The 19,768-nt window shown below is 35.3% G+C and overlaps 1 pseudogene; it reads right to left on the bottom strand.

Annotated features, from left to right (window-relative positions):
- LOC130221421 (probable serine/threonine-protein kinase clkA) overlaps positions 1 to 8,969 on the bottom strand; it is a 90,702-nt pseudogene extending 81,733 nt beyond the window's left edge.
- Between the last annotated feature and the right edge of the window lie 10,799 nt (positions 8,970 to 19,768).

Below are 19,768 nucleotides of genomic sequence, written 5' to 3'. Positions count from 1 at the left end.
TCCCAAATCCACATGCAGAGGTGTAAATGCAAAAATTTGGTTTCATTTTAAAGAAAACCCTTTGAATTTTCATAAAACACTATTGAAAGTGTTTAAAATAGCTGTATATGTTATCTGTGTTATAATAAACACCTAAAAAAGAGGCGCCTTTTGTATTTTTTTTTTTATAAACTCAATGTTGAAAGTTTTAGGTTCTGTGTGCTCTAGCTTGCTGTAATTAATTTTGGTGGTTTCAGCACATGTCTGTAATCATAGGAAAAAAAGAAAAATGTCTCTACCATAATCTATGCAAAAGTTATTGTATTCCAACTGATGAGAGGTGCTATACAAGCCACAGGGACTGATTATTGTTTTCATATTTCACTATTCTTTTGTTTTTATCAAACATAATTCACTGTGTTTGGACCACATCAGACATATAAAAGGGTTACTTATGCACATCACCCCAAAAACAGAGGGAAAATGTCCCTGAAGCGCACAGCATAAGGTAAGAGATGACAGCTGTCTGTGCTATCTGGGGCTGCTTATTGATCATAAATGTATTGTTTTCAATTCTGCGCCATGGAAACACCGCGATTCATTCGACAACTGTTTGATATGAGAATATAATTCAGTAAAAACAATGCTAGAACTGTATGAGCACCAGGAAGGGCTTTTATTTGAGCTATGACTTGTATATGAACCATATGAAAAATATAAAAATTAACCAATGTTCAATACCCAGCTCGGGTATCCAAAATACTGTGTATTTAAGTTTAAATGGCTTTTGTAAAGTAGAATAAAAACCAAAGTGATGCATATGTGCATAAAATATAGCATCTACACTTTCAAACGGTACCACTTAAGGGGGTCTGGTACAATGCTAGCCCTTTAAATCTTAAAGCGAAAGTTGATGACGTCACGGACCCGGCAACGTCACTGGTTAAAATAAAGTGTTTCCAATAATATTATTATATACTGAAAATTAACAATAATCAAAACATCAATCCTATGTAAACATGCTTAACATAAATATCATTGTGATTGGATATGACATTGCTGTTTTTCAGCTCAGGTCTATAACCCTGTTTTGAGTTATAGGGGTTATTATTCTTTTAAAACCTGTTTTAACATGTTTTAATCAGTTTTTAATCACTTTTATTATTTGTTTTTATTCTCTTATACTTGTCTCTTTTATTCCTGTTCATGTAAAGCACTTTGAATTGCCGCTGTGTATGAAATGTGCTATATAAATACACTTTCATTGCCATTGTGACTGTATGAGTGCAGTGATGGATGTTTTAAGTGTACTTCACTCACAGACTGATCTTGTCGGGATCCTGCAGTTTTCCAGCGCTCAGGTTTGTCCTTGTCCACCTGAAGTCTTCTGCACTACGGAGCTAAAATTAACAGCGCCCATAAAAGCAATGGTCTGTAAAAACACAAGCAAACAAAGGTCAGATAAATTAGACATAAGCTCTGGCAGTGTTGCCAAGCGGTGCGTGTAAAGACACTCAGGGTTGAATGCAGAAGTTGGTAAAGGTTATTATGGGATAAAAGATGCCAAATTCTGGACACTGCTGGGAAACTTTGAGCTAAGCTAGTAGCATGTTATATAAAACAAATATGTTGAATGTTAACATGAATTGTTAGCAATTTCAATTCAAGTATAGAGATTTTTGGCACTGTAGTTCAAAGTTAGTAAAGAATAAGCAACAGAATAAGAAAGTAAAAGACTTTGTGCATAATATATGTGCTAGTGCTGTTTAACCACAATGTTAACACACTAATGCATGCTTTAAAAGGGTTTTTCAATGTTAGTTCATGAAACTACTAAGCTTTTTGTAATGCTAGCATAAACCAATATCAACAAACAAACAATAGAATACAGATGTATATAAGAAATATAAATCTAAATAAAAATAACCTGTATAATAATGTTTATATGGATATAAATTGAGATTATTGCTGGTTCGAATTTAAGTGTACTGTTAAATGGTGGCAAAAATCAAATCAAATCAAATAAAAACTGGTAAAAGCTAGAGATGCTCTGATCGATCGGCCGGAGATTGGACTCGGCTGATAATCACATTTAATGACTCGATCAGTACTCGCCAATCAGGGGTGCATTTCCCAAAGAATGATGTAACTCACGGCTGAACTATCATAGTACGATGCATCGTTTGGGAAAAGAATGATGTAGTGACGAGTGTTTCCCAAAACCTGTAGTTTCTCTGTCGCAGATCCATCGTTTGACCCACACTAGTTATAACGTAAAACACCTAGAGAGATGCTCTAAACTCTTTAGAGCAGAACCCCATAATTTCTTTATGCAAATTATATTGTTTTACACGCACACGCATTTTAAAAAAGAAATCCAATATTAGTTTTGGTAAAAACATACACTCATTTTGCATATTAATCAAAAATAAATGAAAAGGGCCTGTGTTTCCTTTACAAATATGATTGAGAACATTACATATTCTATTCTAAAACATAAAATCACTTACAAAAGCTAACACGTATTCTAATCTCATATATAAATCATATAAACTACTTTAATAATAGTATCAATAATATTAATGATGAGGCGCCAATAGCCTGGTGGTTAGTGCATCGACACCCAGGTGCTCGTGGCAACCCGAGTTCGATTCCTGGCTCACGGTCCTTTGCCGATCCTTCCCCTATCTCTGCTTCCAACACTTTCCTGTCTTAAATCTCTACTGTCCTATCAATATCAACGGTGAAAACCCCTAAACAAATTATAAAAAAAATATATATTAATGATGATGATGACGACAATTATTATTATTGTTATGATTATTATTGTTATGATTATTATTATTATTATTATTATTGTTATTATTATTATTATTATTATTATTATTATTATTATTGTTATGATTATTATTATTATTATTATTATTATTATTATTATTGTTATGATTATGATTATTATTATTATTATTATTATTATTATTGTTATTATTATTATTGTTATGATTATAATTATTATTATTATTATTGTTATTATTATTATTGTTATTGTTATTATTATTATTGTTATGATTATTATTATTATTATTATTATTGTTATGATTATTATTATTATTATTATTATTGTTATTATTATTATTATTATTATTATTATTATTATGATTATAATTATTATTATTATTATTGTTATTATTGTTATGATTATTATTATTATTATTGTTATTGTTATTATTATGATTATAATAATAATAATAACTATTATTATTATTATTGTTATTATTGTTATTATTGTTATTAGTAAGTAGGATATTGCTTATTTATTTTTTATTTTTTTTGAAAACTCTACTTTTACAATTTGACACATGCAAACCACTGCAGAAATGTTCTAACCAGCAGGCCCATGTCATATACAGTGCAGATACATAATAAATAACCTACTATAATTAAAGCATTAATGTATGCTGTGTTTTTTGTTTTCACCAGCTTTGGAGACATAACATAAATTACGCATTTAAATAATAGGTCACCTATAACTATTGTCACGACAAAGTGCACTGCGAAGGAAACGCAATTATAAGATCGCAAAAACTGAACTGTAAAAATACTTTGAAAGCAAATTACATCTAAGAGAGATGACACTAATGTTTTTTTCCTGTTGGCTCCATTAAAACCGAAGTCTGGCATTGGCACGATTTACCAAAGGTATGGCTATAGCAGATGGCCATCTATACCGACTCTGTGGAGCTCCCAACGAACAGTTTTGATGGAAACAGGACAGTTGAGGAGCACATTTAATTCTGCAGTGAGTTGTATTTTTTTTTCTGGATGCAATCAGGGTTAGCACTCAGACATCCCTTTTAAACAGCTCCCTCTGGCGCCCACAGTTGGATGTGGTTCTTTTTCTTGGTGGTAGGCTGACATTAGCTTGGATACAGCAGCTCTTGATATATCACAAAGACTTGCTGTGTTGGTCACAGAAGCACCAGCGAGACGTGCACCAACAAGTTGTCCTCTTTTGAACTCTGATATCTCACCCACAATGTTGTGTGCATTGCAGTATTTGAAGCAAAACTGTGCTATTACGCTGCTAATTAAACTTTCACACTCAGCTCTCACTGGTGGAATGTGCAATCAATGACTAGCCGCCAGGTAAGTGCTCCATCTATTATTACTAATAAAAACAGAAAAACTGAAGTGAGAATAAAATGTAACATCATTGAGATGTTGCACATTCCAGGCACCAAAAAAATACCAACAACAACAACAGAAAATAAATAAAAAACAGAAGAGAACAGAGTCTTCAGTTGTTGTTGTTGTGGGCGTTGTGCACTTCTCAAACATCTTACGACATCTCACACAAGTATGACTGCATGTCTCTCAGCTTACAGTCAGTCTGACAGACAGTTTTGAAGCAGCTCTTGCCAACATCCGTCACTAAGATCCTATTTACAACCTTAAATAAATAACAAGAAACCCACAGTGCAGGGCTGTCAGCCGGACAAGCAGATTCACAACTGCATAAAAACACATACAGAATAACACTGCGCGCTTCTGCAATGGTAATTAGTTTACGTAGCTGTGTAATATTGCACATGAAAGGTTAAAAACACAGTCTTGAACAGCGACTGCACCGTGACGATTGCTTTGACAAGCAGCACAGCAGTACAGACTGCATAATTTATAAGAAAGTGACAGGACGCTGTTTATAAAGTTGTTTTTTTTTACATGAAAGGCTCCAGAAGTTGCTGTTATCTTACTAATTCCTCCAGTCTCCTCATGCATTACAGTGTGTTCGTGTCAGACTGAGGAGAGAAGAGAAAAAAGTATTTCTGTTTCATTACTCAGATCTCAAATATACAGAGACTTTTAAATGCATGCAGATTTGGTGTGAATGCAAGGCAAAAATATTTCCTACTTAAGTTTTTTTCCCCAGTTAAAACATATAAACAGTTTCAGAAGAGATCACATTTTCCCCAAGATGAACTCTGCAATGGAAAGGCAGAAATCTTAACAGGATTTAGGCCAAAAGAGTTTTCGCCCAAAAACCCGAACTGTACTTTACTTTACTCACCCACAGATCATCCAACACAATCTCATGGCAATTCGTAACTTTTTGATTTAGTGGCTAATTCGTATCAATTTATACAATCTAATTCGTACAATACAGTACGATTTGCTCATCACCCAATTATGGTTGGGTTTAGGGGTGGGGTTGGGTGCCACGCCTCCTTTTTTAAAATCGTTCATTTTCATATGACTGAACTCGTAAACCGACAAAACGTAAAATACTTACATTTTCTCATGAGATTAGGCTGGATCATCCAAGATGTAGGAGACTTTTTCTCTTCTGCAGGATGACATTAAGTAATGTTTTGAGCTGAATCTGTTGTGTTTTGGTGATTCATATAATGGCAGTAAATGGTGATAGTTTTTTTTTAGATTCAAAACAAACACATATAAACAGTTCAATTCAATATCCGTGGTCTTGGGAAGCGAAGCAATCACTCTGTGTAAGAAATTGAACATTATTTACAATGTTATTAGCAGTAATCCACAGCCTGCTCAAACAGTTCTAAGCGCATGTATGAATGTAGTCCTGTTGCTTTGATGACATAAGCGTGAAAGCATGAATTTAGGTGGGAGGTCAGCTGATGTAGTCTGTTGACAGATATTGTTTACTGTAGAAGTAAAATAATCTTGTTTTCATTTTTTAAGAAACTCATAAATACTGTAAAGAGGTTATGAGAAATACGTTCATTTAACTTACCTCATTAACAGATTATGTGGCGTTAAGGAAAAACACTTAATTTTGACTTAATATTTCTAAAAACTCTCTTTTTCAATTGGGAAATTTTTTTTAGAAACTTCAATTTCACAGGAGGACTAATAATGGTGTACTGTATGATGGGGTGTATGTATGTATGTATGTATATATATATATATATATATATATATATATATATATATATATATATATATATATACACACATATACCTGGAGGAGCACCTGGAGGAAACCCACGCGAACACATGGACAACATGCAAACTCCACACAGAAACGCCAACTGACCCAATATATATATATATATATATATATATATATATATATATATATATATATATATATATATATATATATATATATATATATATATATATATATTTATACATTTTTTTCTGGGGTCACCACAGCGGAATGAACCGCCAACTTATCCAGCACGTTTTAATCAGCGGAAGCCCTTCCAGCTGTAAACCATCTCTGGGAAACATCCATACACACTCATACACTACGGAAAATTTCATTCATTCATTCATTTTCTTTTCAGCTTAGTTCCTTTATTAATCTGGGGTTGCCACAGCGGAATGAACCGCCAACTTATCCAGCATGTGTTTTGCGCAACGGATGCCCTTCCAGCTGCAACCCATCTCTGGGAAACATCTATACACACTTATTCACACTCATACACTACGGACAATTAAGCCTACCAAATTCACCTGTACCACATGTCTTTGGACTGTGGGGGAAACCTGAGCACCCGGAGGAAACCCACTCGAACGCAGGGAGAACATGCAAACTCCACACAGAAACGCCAACTGACCCAGCCGAGGCTCGAACCAGCGAACTTCTTGCTGTGAGGCGATAGCACTACCTACTGCGCCACTGCGTCACCCTTGTGTAAATCAAATGATAAAAAAATGTATGCTAGTCATTAGTTTTGGAAAACAGACAAAACAGGACAACCCCCCCCCCCCCCCCCCCCCCAAAAAAAAAAAAACTTTCCATCTCTGACCATAATACCTGTGCAATCTGATGAGAAATGTTTAAACTCAGTTTGGGATCTCCTGAATGGAGACACTAATGCGATGTCGATGGGTTTCTCTGACACTCGAGCGTGTTGTTTTGAGTGGTTTTCAGGTGAGCCGTGAAACAGCAACTACAAAGAACACATCATTTAGTCGACGACTCGACGGTTTACTAACAAGTAGCGAAGACGTCCTGTTGATCCGCATCGTTAAATCATCAGTCGGCGACAGAAGAGGAGCTGAAAGCGACACGCTGATGTGTCTAATGTTTCATCTGCACACTCATGCGTCTTTCAGCACATTAAAAGAGCAGATGAAATGAAGCCACGCCGCGCTGTCAGAAATGAGCAACGGCCCTGTTAGAAAACACCCCGCGGGCTCCACTTCAGGAGACGAGCGTGATCCTTACAGATTCCTTGTTTGGATTGTTTTATAAAGCGGCTGTCAAGTAAATCATTAATATGATGCTTTTAAAGCAGTCAGTTGTACAATCAGCGGCTTTCATTGGTTAAATATGTAAACAACAGACTTAATTAATTTGTGCAAACACTTTTTAGTAGACTAAAAGTTGGTTATTAATAAAATAAATAAAATAATAATAATAATAATAATAATAATAATAATATTTTACAGTACACTGATTAAAAGTTTAATAGAGTAAAGAGTCAACTGACCCAGCCGAGGCTCGAACCAGCGACCTTCTTGCTGTGAGGGGACATCCTCTTGAGGGAGAGTAAATGGTAAGTAAATAATATTTTTTGTGTGAACTATCCCTTTAAGATTTGGCCAGTGGAGTAAATAACAAGGGAAAAAAGGGCTTGGTATGTGAAAAGGGTTTCTGACCTTTCCTTTGTGGCTTGATGTGTTGCGTGGAGCATCTCGAACCCAACAGAAGTGACCTTGCTCTGGGTCAGCACAGACTCTCTCTGAGCCTCTGACCTCTCGCTGTCTCCTTCACCAAACTCACAATCTCCATCTGAGCAAGCACAAGTCGCAACAACACACTTTTAAAGCCACTTCGCAATGTTTGAGAAACAAAAAGAGCCTTAATTTTTCATTTACACACCCTCAGGCCATGTAAGAAGTACAGTTAAAGACAATTATTATTATTATTCATTCATTTTCTTTTCGGCTTAGTCCCTTTATTAATCCGGGGTTACCACAGCGGAATGAACCGCCAACTTATCCAGCACATTTTTACGCAGCGGATGCCCTTCCGACCGCAACCCATCTCTGGGAAACATCCACACACACTCATTTACACTCATACACTATGGACAGCTTAGCCTACCCAATTCACCTGTACAGCATGTCTTTGGACTGTGGGGGAAAACGGAGCACCCGGAGGAAACCCACGCGAACGCAGGGAGAACATGCAAACTCCACACAGAAATGCCAACTGACCCAGCTGAGGCTCGAACCAGCGACCTTCTTGCTGTAAGGCGACAGCACTACCTACTGCGCCACTGCATCGCCGATTATTATTATTTTTATTATTATTATTAATATTATTAATAATAATAATAATAATAATAATAATAATATTATTATTATAATTATAATAATAATTATTATTATTATTATTATTATTATTATTATTATTATTATTATTAATAATAATATTATTATTAATATTATTAATAACAATAATAATAATAATAATATTATTATTATTATTATTATTATTATTATTATTATTATTATTATTATAAATAGTATTATTATTAATTATTATTATTATTATTATTATTATTGTTATTTTTATTATTATTAATATTATTATTATTATTATTATTATTATTATTATTATTATTATAAATATTATTATTATTAATTATTATTATTATTATTATTAATATTATTATTATTATTATTATTATTATTATTATTATTATTATTATCATTATTATTATTATTATTATTATTATTATTATTATTATTATTATTATTATAAATAGTATTATTATTAATTATTATTATTATTATTATTATTGTTATTTTTATTATTATTAATATTATTATTATTATTATTATTATTATTATTATTATTATAAATATTATTATTATTAATTATTATTATTATTATTATTATTATTATTAATATTATTATTATTATTATTATTATTATTATTATTATTATTATTATTATTATTATTATTATCATTTAACAAACATTGTTTAAGTGACATTTAAAAAAAAAGCAACCAAATGTTTCACAGTATTTCCTACAATAATTTTCCTTTGGAGAAAGTCTTATTTCTTTTAGTTTTACGGGAATTACAGCAATTTGTCAATTTTTAAAACCATTTTAATGTCAATATTATTAGCCCCCTTAATATATTTTTTATTAATAATATAAAATGACCAACATAAAGCCAGCAGCCAGTAGGAAAACACATGAATGGAAAACGTCTGAATTGAAATCAAATGAAATGAAAGCACTTGTTTCTGCTTAGCATTCAGCAGTTCTGGCGAAACATTCTCCGGCGCACATTTTATTTGTAATGAAGTCGCTGGACTTCAAAGCAGCCGTCTGAAAGAACTCGCCAAACCAGCTCATTAGCTGCAGCTTTGATAAGAATCAGACGAGTTATTAAAGTGTTAACCTCACAACCCAACAATGACAAACAGTATCTAGAAGGAAAAGATACACTGTTGTGAATGAATCACACCTTCTCTGCTCTTAGAAAAGGCTCTTCATCTCCCAGTAGAAAGAGACGCCGTCGGCAGAACACATGCTGTTAAAGATAAGGAGATGCTTGATCCCAAATGATCTGTCCTGTGAAAGAGCCTTTCTGGCCACGCAAATGCTTTCAGACACGACTAATAACTGCTGTATTTCTTCAGCAGCAAATCCTTTCATAAGTGTGATTACATGTGAACTGCAGGAATACATTTTGAACAATAGTCTGGTGCTAAAATGCTGATGTTTTCAGTAATCAAACTCAATTTTGCCATTTTCTGAAGAAAATGCGAGTGCTTGTTGATGAAAAAACACGAAGCCACAGTGTTAGTGGGCTTTAGTGAATTTTAGAGCATTGAAATATGGTTGCTAAGGTATTGTGTGGTTGCTAGGTGGTTGTTTAAATATCAAAAAAGCTCACCTTTCCCTTGTGTCTTTAAAATGTTCTGAGCACTGAATGTGGGTTCTGTTTTTTAAGTCTATGATTTGCCTGTATTAGCATCTGAAAATCACATTTCTGATCAAAAGCTATATATTACTGTGCATGCTCAGTGGTGGTGTAATCATTAACTAATATAAAAAAATGCATATAAAACTAACTAATAATTAATATTAAATGTAATTAATAATGGCAAAATGGTGGCCTAGTGGTTAGCACTGTCGCCTCACAGCAAGAAGGTTGCTGGTTCGAGTCCCAGCTGGGTCAGTTGCCATTTCTGTGTGGAGTTTGCATGTTTTCCTCGTGTTTATGTGGGTTTCCTCGGGGTGCTCCGGTTTCCCCCACAGTCCAAACACATGCACTATAGGGGAATTGAATAAGCTAAATTGACTGTATAGTCTATGAGTGTGTGTGTGTGTGTGTGAATGAGTGTGTACAGTATGGGTGCTTCCCAGTACTGGGCTGCAGCTGGAAGGGCATTCGCTATGTAAAACATACGGTGTATAAGCTGGCGGTTAATTTCGCTGTGGTGACCCCTGATGAATAAAGAGACTAAGCCGAAGGAAAATGAATGAATAAAAATTAATAATTAACTGGACTAAAACGCATATTTTTTTATGTTTAACAGTCCCTCCAGGACTTCGAGAGACTTTTTCTGATTTTTGCGGCCTAAAATGACTGATTTGCTGCAGCTTTTCTTAAAATTTGCAGCAAAGTTTTGCGTTGATTTGCTGTAAAATATATATACCACAGACTAAAGTCTTTATTATATATATATATATTTTTATTACTCCTAGACCCAAACATTGGGTTCTGTAACATAAAATAATTAGCCATAACCATAGCGCCAATAGTTATAGCTGACATATAGCACCATGGTGCTCAAGGCTCTAGGTCCTTTGCCGACCCTTCCCCTCTCTCTGCTCCCAATCCCTTTCCTGTCTGTAACCTCTACTGTCCCATCCCAATTAAAGGTGAAAAAAACCCTTAAAAATATTATAAAAACATAAAATAACACTTAATTTCAATATTTCATATGTAACCAAACAATTACACTCATTAACATACAGTAGTAATAATGAAACTAATAAAAATAATAATGTAAATCTAAAGTGCCCACAAGTTTCATTACAAGAATCTTTCTGTTTTCATAGCTTGTAGCTATTTGTCAACTTTAGATCATGCCAACAATTCATAAAGCCTTAAGATAAAGAATATTACAACTGAAATTGCTTAATAAATAATAAAAACAATGGGCAACATTTCCTCCAGGTGCTCCGGTTTCCCCCACAGTCCAAACACATGTGCTATAGGTGAATTGATTAACTAAATTGGCCGTAGTGTATGAGTGTGACCGAGTGTGTATGGATGTTTCCCAGTAGTGGGTTGCAATCCGCTGTTTAAAACATATGCTGGATTAGTTGGTGGTTCATTCGGCTGATGTGGAAACTACTGATGAATAAAGGGACTAAGCCGAAGGAAAATAAATGAATATATAAAGGCAACTAAATAAATAAAAATTATAAATATGAATTTTAGGCGATGCAGTGGCACAGTAGGTAGTGCTGTCGCCCCACAGCATGACGGTCGCTGGATCGCTGGTTCGAGCCCCGACTGGGTCAGTTGGCATTTCTGTGTGGAGTTTGCATGTTCTCCCTGCATTCGCGTGGGTTTCCTCCGGGTGCTCCAGTTTCCCCCACAGTCCAAAGACATGTGGTACAGGTGAATTGGGTAGGCTAAATTGTCCGTAGTGTATGAGTGTATGTGTGAATGAGTGTGTGTAGATGTTTCCCAGAGATAGGTTGCGGCTGGAAGGGCATCAGCTGTGTAAAAACGTGCTGAATAAGTTGGCGGTTCATTCCGCTGTGGTGCCCCGGATTAATAAAGGGACTAAACCGAAAGGAAAATGATTGAATGAATATGAATTTTAAATTTCTATAAATAAATCTGTAATAGGATATATATTTATGCCTTCAGGATGTGTACAAATGTATTTTATTTCAGCTTTTGTTTCCAAGGTCATAGATTATTGACACACACTTTACAAGAAAACACAATTTTTCATGTTTAAATTCAGTCTGTCACATGCATTTCTATGTAATTAGTGTGAAATTTACTGTAGCATTAATTTTTGAGGGAATACTGGTTCTATGCCATTATTTGTTTTTTTAATATAATAAAAATTAATGAAAACATTATTACAAAAAATAATTAAAAATAATTAAAATAAATATTAAAAGACTAAAACAGCACTAGTTGAAGTAACAATCAATGCTGGTCTCCTGTCAAATCTCTAAACAAAAATAATAATTTTGATGCACTCTTTTAAAACATCCTAACATTCCAATAGATTCATTCTGAAAACGTAGCTCTATATACATTTCTGGAGAGTGCGAATTATGGAGCCAGGAGTACATATGGCTGCATTTCATCTTTAAAATGAATGCTACGGGGCAGTATGACGCCGTTCCTTTTTGCGTTTAACAGCTGACCTATTACCTCCATATGGACGGCTTGTCCACTGTTACCAGTTTGCCCAGTGGCTCACTGCGTACGCTGGTGGACTTGTGATATGGAGCGGAGTTGACATCGACAACAGGGTTTGAGTCTGTGGAAGAACGGTTCTAAAAAGCAGGTAAGACAAAAGCCAAAAAATCAAATAAACAAGTAAATAATTAGCTTTTGAAAACACTGCTGGTTGTGTTTAAGGAAGGGCATGGGCGGGTCGATCGGTACTTTTGAAAACACTATCGGTTGGTCAGTCGATTGATCTAAGTCAGTCGACAGAGGCCTCTAGTACATTTAGTGGAGACTGGCATGTGTGAATGGCACTCGAGAGAGGAATTTGAGATCTCAAAAAATGTACACAGCGGCCTCATAGCACCTAGGATGTAATTTGGCGCTCTCCACTGTAAAACCGAACAGTCAACTTTACTAAATGATGCCCTTCAATCGCGATCTTTGGTGTTCCCTCTCAGTGTCAACCTTTAAACCGGAGACACGCTGACATTGTGGCTTTACCTCCCCACAACCCCCCTCTATTTCATTGTGGCTCAAAGATTTGGTCTTCTTTTTAAAACTTGAGAAAATTAAATACAATATCAGAGGTAGGGTTTTTGAAAAATGGCAACAATTTATTGCATTTTTTAATCACTTAAAAACCTTAGATGTGGATTGAGTGAAGATGGAGTATAATTATGGCTAATTATATATGTGTATGTGTATGTATGTATGTATGTATGTATGTATGTATGTATGTATGTATGTATGTATGTATGCATGCATGCATGTATGCATGTATGTATGTATGTATATGGTTTGATGTTATACATTTTTTTCCTATGTATTTTATTTTATTTATTATTATTTTGTTCATTTTATTTATTTATTAACTTATTTATTTGAAAATGTTGATTGTTTTATTTGGGGATTGTTTTGTGGGTTGTTATAAAATGTAAAATGCTATTTGCAAGAATAAAAACTCCATGACAAAAAAAAAAACTTTACTAAATGAAATGAGTGTAGTTAACTCAAAATTTACTGAAAGTTCATTCTACTCATGTGAAAAGAGTTTTGAACTCAGTGTTGAAGGTAATTAGATAATTAAATACCTTATTCCTAGCGCCAGACGGATTCTGCAGACGTTTTTTGCTATTTCTGCTGAGAATTTTGGTAAAAATCTGCGGATTTCTGTGGAAATATTTTGGAAGTATCATAATTAAAACCTTAATACTTGAAAAAAAAATTATAAATTTTTATCTTTTATTTAATGTTTAAAATGCAAATCCAATTAGATTCACTTCATTTGGTAAACAAAGCAGGTTTCTCATATAATATCTCTACTAAAAGACAGAAAATATTACTGTAATTAATTTAAAAACTGAATAAATATAGATTTACACACATTTACTTAAGTAAATAAGCAGAATTAATGATGGGCTAAAAATCTGCGGAAAATCTTCGCGCAGATTCAGTGTGGGCTTACTCATTACTTTAACTTAAACGGAATAAGTTCACAGTACTCATATAGATTAGTTTTTTTTAACTCAAATGGTTTGTTGCAATCGGTTTCCTCAAACGGTTTGAGTTGCCTTAACCTCATTGGGTTTTACAGTACTCAGTTGGTTTGAGTTCACTTCATTTATTGGGTTTTACTGTGCTCAAATTGCTTTATTTACTCAAATGGATTAAGTTCAAAGTACTCATTAGGATTAGTTATTGAACTTAAATGGTTTGTTCCAATTGGTTTCCTCAAATAGTTTGAGTTACCTTAACTTATTGGGTTTTACAGTGTATAGATACTTTATATAGAATATAAATGATAGCAATCAGAACATCAACCATACTCTGTATGAAAGCAAGTTATCTGAGCTCTTTGACACTTTAGTCCAACTGTTCAAATACTACACATAAATATGAAAGTAGATATCAATTTTGCACCAGACGCCGATGTTCAAACGGTCCACGCAACTCCACTGATTAAATGATCTGAGTTTGCCGCCTGTAGCGCTTTCTATGAACATTTTATATCTCGCTTTTATGTCATCATGCATGCATGCTCTAAAAACATACAGCTTGGTATTTTGCCTGTTGAAATATGAATCTGATGCAACCTGAGAAAAGGCAGGGCTATTCCTGCAGGCCGGACTGAAGGGAAAACCCAGGACAATGAGTGCTTTCAAGTGTTGTCAGATACTGTTCTTACTTGGCCTGTGTTGGCAGCGCAGCTTCTTCACTGTCAGCGTCTGACCTTCTCTGAACGCGGCACATCAGCCAAAACAGCGGAAAGAGGAGCAGATGGTTCTGCAAGGTCCCTCAGGGACGCCTTCATATACTGTATATGAACCGATTAAACCAGCGGGCTGAGCAGGAGACCATTGTTTTGGAATGATATAGCTCATTTATTTTGTTTGTGTAGCTGTCTGGCAAATGCTAATTAGCGAGTGCTAAGCAACAATAAGCAACGATTGTTTACCTGATAGGAAGCGTTTAAGAGAGAAGAGTTTTACACCTGTTAGATACTGTAGTTCATAATGATTGAAAAGCACATTTAAAATCTTAAAGGGACAGTTCACACAAAAATGAAATGTAGCCCATCGTTTATACTGAGTTTTAAACCTGCTTGACTTTTTTTTTCACCATTCTGTTGAACACAAAGGAAGATATTTTGAAGAAGGTGGTCTGCTGGTATCCATTGACTTCTATTGATCTTATTCTTCGTGTACGAGCGGCTCGAGACTTCCGGTCTCATTCACTTCCCTTCATTTTTCGATGTTAAAAACAGCTAATTATGCTGCTTGATGTTGCAATTTTTTTCTTATAATATATTTCTACTCGGTCTGTATAGTTATGAACACAATTGTTTGTAGTGCAAGTAGTTTGACCATTTTCTGACGTTTATTATTCCTAGTCATTTCTTCCATAGGCAACTGAATTGGAAGTTCTAAAACGATCGCAAAAACGAGCGCACTTCCTCATTTTAGAGTACGGTAGTAATAATAGTATGAAAGAAAATTACTATGGAAGTCAATGGGTACTTGCATTATTAAAAAATATTTCTTTTGTGTTCAACAGAAGAAAGAAACTCTATTAGGCTTTGAAAAGTGGAGGATGAGTAAATGATGGCAACATTTTCAGTTTTGGGTGAACTGTCCCTTTAAAGCAGATATTCTTTAAACTAAAATATTTATTTTAATCACCTCCATAGCAAGTTAAATTTTAAGTTAATATTTAAAATAAAACGATACTCATCTTATGTTTATGTGGTTCATGGACAGATTACAGTTCATACTCATTCATTCATTCAAGTGTTCTTTCCTGTTCTGGAATTTGATTGGCTGAGAGCTGTGTGATATTTCAATGACAACAGCACTCAGCCTGTATCACTCAAATGCAAACTCAATATAGTCTGGCAAATGCTGCTTTTGGTCAAAATGTATTTTGGAAATTTTTTTTTTTGAGAATGTGGGGCGATTTCCCTTTTATGAAATCTTTTTAAGGAAAGCCCCTTTTTTTTTTACTATTTTAGAAATGGTACTTCCAGCAGTTCAGTGCTCATGTAACCTCTATTGCATGCGTGTATGTTTGGAAAACCGTGCCCCCACCCCTCAAAAAAACCCATATAGGGTAATTTTAATATTATTCGTAATAGCCTCAGCTTAGCCATTTATTTTCCCTTCAGAACTGCCTTAATCCTTCATGGCATAAATTCAACAAGGTACTGGAAATATTCCTCAGAGATTTTGCTCCATATTGACATGATAGCATTATGCAGTTGCTGCAGATTTGTCGGCTGCACATCCATGATGCCAATCTCCCGTTCCACCACATCTCAAAAGTGCTCTATTAGATTGAGCTCTGGGGACTGTGGAGGCCATTGGAGTACAGTGAACTCATTGTCATGTTCAAGAAACCAGTCTGAGATGATTCACGTTTTATGACATGGTGCGTTATCCTGCTGGAAGTCGCCATCAGAGATGGGTACACTGTGGTCATAAAGGGATGGACATGGTCAGCAGCAATAATCACGGTAGGCTGTGGCGTTGACACGATGCTCAATTGGTACTAAATGGACCCAAAGTGTGCCAAGAAACGATTCCCCACACCATTACAGCACCACCACCAGCCTGAATAATTAATACAAGGCAGGATGGATCCCTGCTTTCATGTTATTGACGCCAAATTCTGACCAGACCATCTGAATGTGGAGGCAGAAATGGAGACTCATCAGACCAGGCAACGTTTCTCCAATCTTCTATTGTCCAGTTTTGGTGAGTCTGTGTGAATTGTAGCCTCAGTTTCCTGTTCTTAGCTGACAGGAGTGGCACCCGGTGTGGTCTCCTGCTGCTGTAGCCTTTCCGCCTCAAGGTTGGATGTGTTGTGTGTTCAGAGATGCTCTTCTGCAGACCTCGGTTGTAATGAGTGGTTATTTGAGTTACTGTTGCCTTTCTATCAGCTGAAACCAGTCTGGCTATTCTCCTCTGAAATCAACAAGGCATTTGCGCCGACAGAACTGCCACTCACTGGATATATTCTGTTTTTCGGACCATTCTCTGTAAACCCTGGAGATGGTTGTGCAAAAAAATCCCAGTAGATCAGCAGTTTCTGAAATACTCAGAGCAGCCCGCCTGGCACTAACAACCATGCCACGTTCAAAATCACTTAAATCCCCTTTCTTCCCCATTCTGATGCTCGCTTTGAACTGCAGCAGATCATCTTGACCATGTCTACATGCCTAAATGCATTGAGCTGCTGCCATGTGATTGGCTGATTAAAAATTTGCGTTAACGAGCAGTTGGACCGGTGTAACTAATAAAAAAACATGTTTAGACCAACACACAAAAGCAAATGTATAATTTATGAAGCCAGCTTTACTTGCCTATATTCATTATAGGTACATAAAACTGTCAATAATATTAACCTACAATCTGAATATTGATTTGAATTAAATAGTGAAGAGGTTGAACAGAAGGCTTACTCTACAAGAAATGCACTTTTTTAGTGCCTTATTAAAAAAAGCGTCACGTTGGAGCTGTTGAATGAAGTTGGAATGGCCTTTTGAGAGGAGGGGAAAAACGCCTACAGCCAAAACAACCATGCAAAGCAAAAGAAAAATCACGCTTCATTCTCAAAACGTTTATTGCCATTCACTCAAGTGCATGATGTGCACATGCATTAGTCAGTAAGGAAGACACAGCTCTAATAATTTCCCAGCAAAAAAAAAAGGCTGCTGAATGGAAAACAAACGGATGCGTTCATTAGCAGTGACAGAACGCAATCTTGCACCGTTTCTTTGGGAATGCTGATTTTTAAAACATAATCACCTCATTCATTTACACCGCAGACACGTTTCAGCCGCTGATCAAGTATTCAGAGGCGGTCGTGGTTTGTGGGGAAATTCAAAGGGCATTAGCTCAAAGTGACTGCATCCAGAAAGCAAAACAAAGGGGCAGCATATTTATCCCTGTGGTATTCCAGGCTGTGTTGTCCCAGACACAGTCAAGTTTCCAGCTGTGAAGAAGCCATCTGTTCTCTTCTCCTTCATTTTAATTAGCGACTCTTCTTTCCTTTATCAGCGCACAGCCGACTTTCTCTCCTGAGTCTCGGAACGCAGGATTATGACAAACAGGTCATGCGATCCATCGAGGCCTCTATACAAATGGAGATTAATATTTCAATGCCCCTAATTGTGTCGTCAATGGAAATGGAAAGGACATGCTCACCTTTTGTCCTAATTTGTATTAATGATGTTTATGCCATTTGATGAACGTGTGGAGCAACAACTGTATTGATTTAAATGATCCGATGCGCCGTATTGCGAAGTGAGGATCTGTTTATGAGGGAGCAAAGAAATACCACCGGTGGAAAAGGAACAGCTGAAAAAGTTCAGCTTTGTTCAGACACAAATAATGGGTCACGGGTCTAATCATGATCATGTATGATGAAGAAAAGCTCAAGCCCTCACAGTATAGCATATAAAATAGAGCGTTAGATCCATGAAATAGATAATAGAGACATGAAACAGATAATTTTTCATCAAAGAAAAACAATGCTAAAACAAACACACACAAAAAAAGCATCTCTGGTCTTAAGTTGCACACATATATTCGCAAGAATAGCCAGATGCATTGCATAAGCCAGGATAATTAATTTTCCTTTTATGCCAAAAATCATTAGAATAAGTTCCCTAAATACAATTTTGCCAATTTTCTACTTTATGTATATTAACACTTATATTTTGATTAGTTATATGCATATGAATATACACTTAAAGACACTTGAATATCAACTTTAAAAGGTGATTCTCTCAAAATCTTTTAACCCTATATTCAAATAACTGAATCTCAGCCAAATATTGTCCTAGCCTAACAAACAATACATCAATGGAATGCTTATTTACAGCAGGGAAAATAAGTATTGAACACGTCACCATTTTTTTCTGAAAACATATATTTCTAAAGGTGCTGTTGTCTTGAAATTTTCACCAGATGTTGGTAACAACCAAATAAATATGTATAATAAAAGAAAATAAATCTAATTAGTTTATAAATGAGGTTGTGTGTAATAAAATGAAGTGACGCAGTGAACAAGTATTGAACACATGAAGAAACGGAGGTGTATTCTGGCAGTGAAAGCCCAGAATGTAGCTGAAATCTCTCAGTTGTTCTTCAGCACTCCTCTTCCCTTCCTTAGTGTAAACGAATATTTGCTTCAGACCAACATCTACATTAGCAGGAGGATGAAGATGAAACCAGGGTGGATATTTCAGCAAGATAATGATCCAAAAGACAGCCAAGGAAACTCTCAGAAAATCAAGCTGTAGAATGGCCTAGCCAATCACCTGACCCGAATCCAATAGAAAATACAAAATAAAGCTCAGATTTGATAGACGAGACCCACAGAACCATCAAGATCTTAACACTCTGTTGAAGTCTGTGAAAAAAAACCCACACAACTGAGCAATGCATGTGACTTCATTCTCCATATGAAAGTTGTCATTAAGCTGCCAGCACTTTTAGAAATATGTTTTCTGAGAAAATGGTGACGTGTTGAATACTTATTTCCCCCACTCTATTCAGATTTATGTGATACATGAATGAAAAAAGAATCACTGTGACTTGTTCTGTAGTTCAGGGTCACATGTTAGACTTAAAATAGTTAAAGGGAACCAAGGTTACCCCTTTTTTCAGATTTAATATAAGTCTTTTATGTCTCCAGAATGTGTCTGTAAAGTTTCAGCTCAAAACACCAATTAGATTTTTTATTATACCTTTTAGCATGGGGTAGCGGTTTTGTTGTACTGCGCCTTTAAGGCTAGTTCTCCTCGCCCACTGTTTCTATGTGCCCTTCACAGTGTGCCTTAATCT

The sequence above is a fragment of the Danio aesculapii genome, chromosome 1 (assembly GCF_903798145.1).
Source record: "Danio aesculapii chromosome 1, fDanAes4.1, whole genome shotgun sequence".
Taxonomy (NCBI): domain Eukaryota; kingdom Metazoa; phylum Chordata; class Actinopteri; order Cypriniformes; family Danionidae; genus Danio; species Danio aesculapii.
This window is presented reverse-complemented; position numbering and strand designations above follow the sequence as displayed.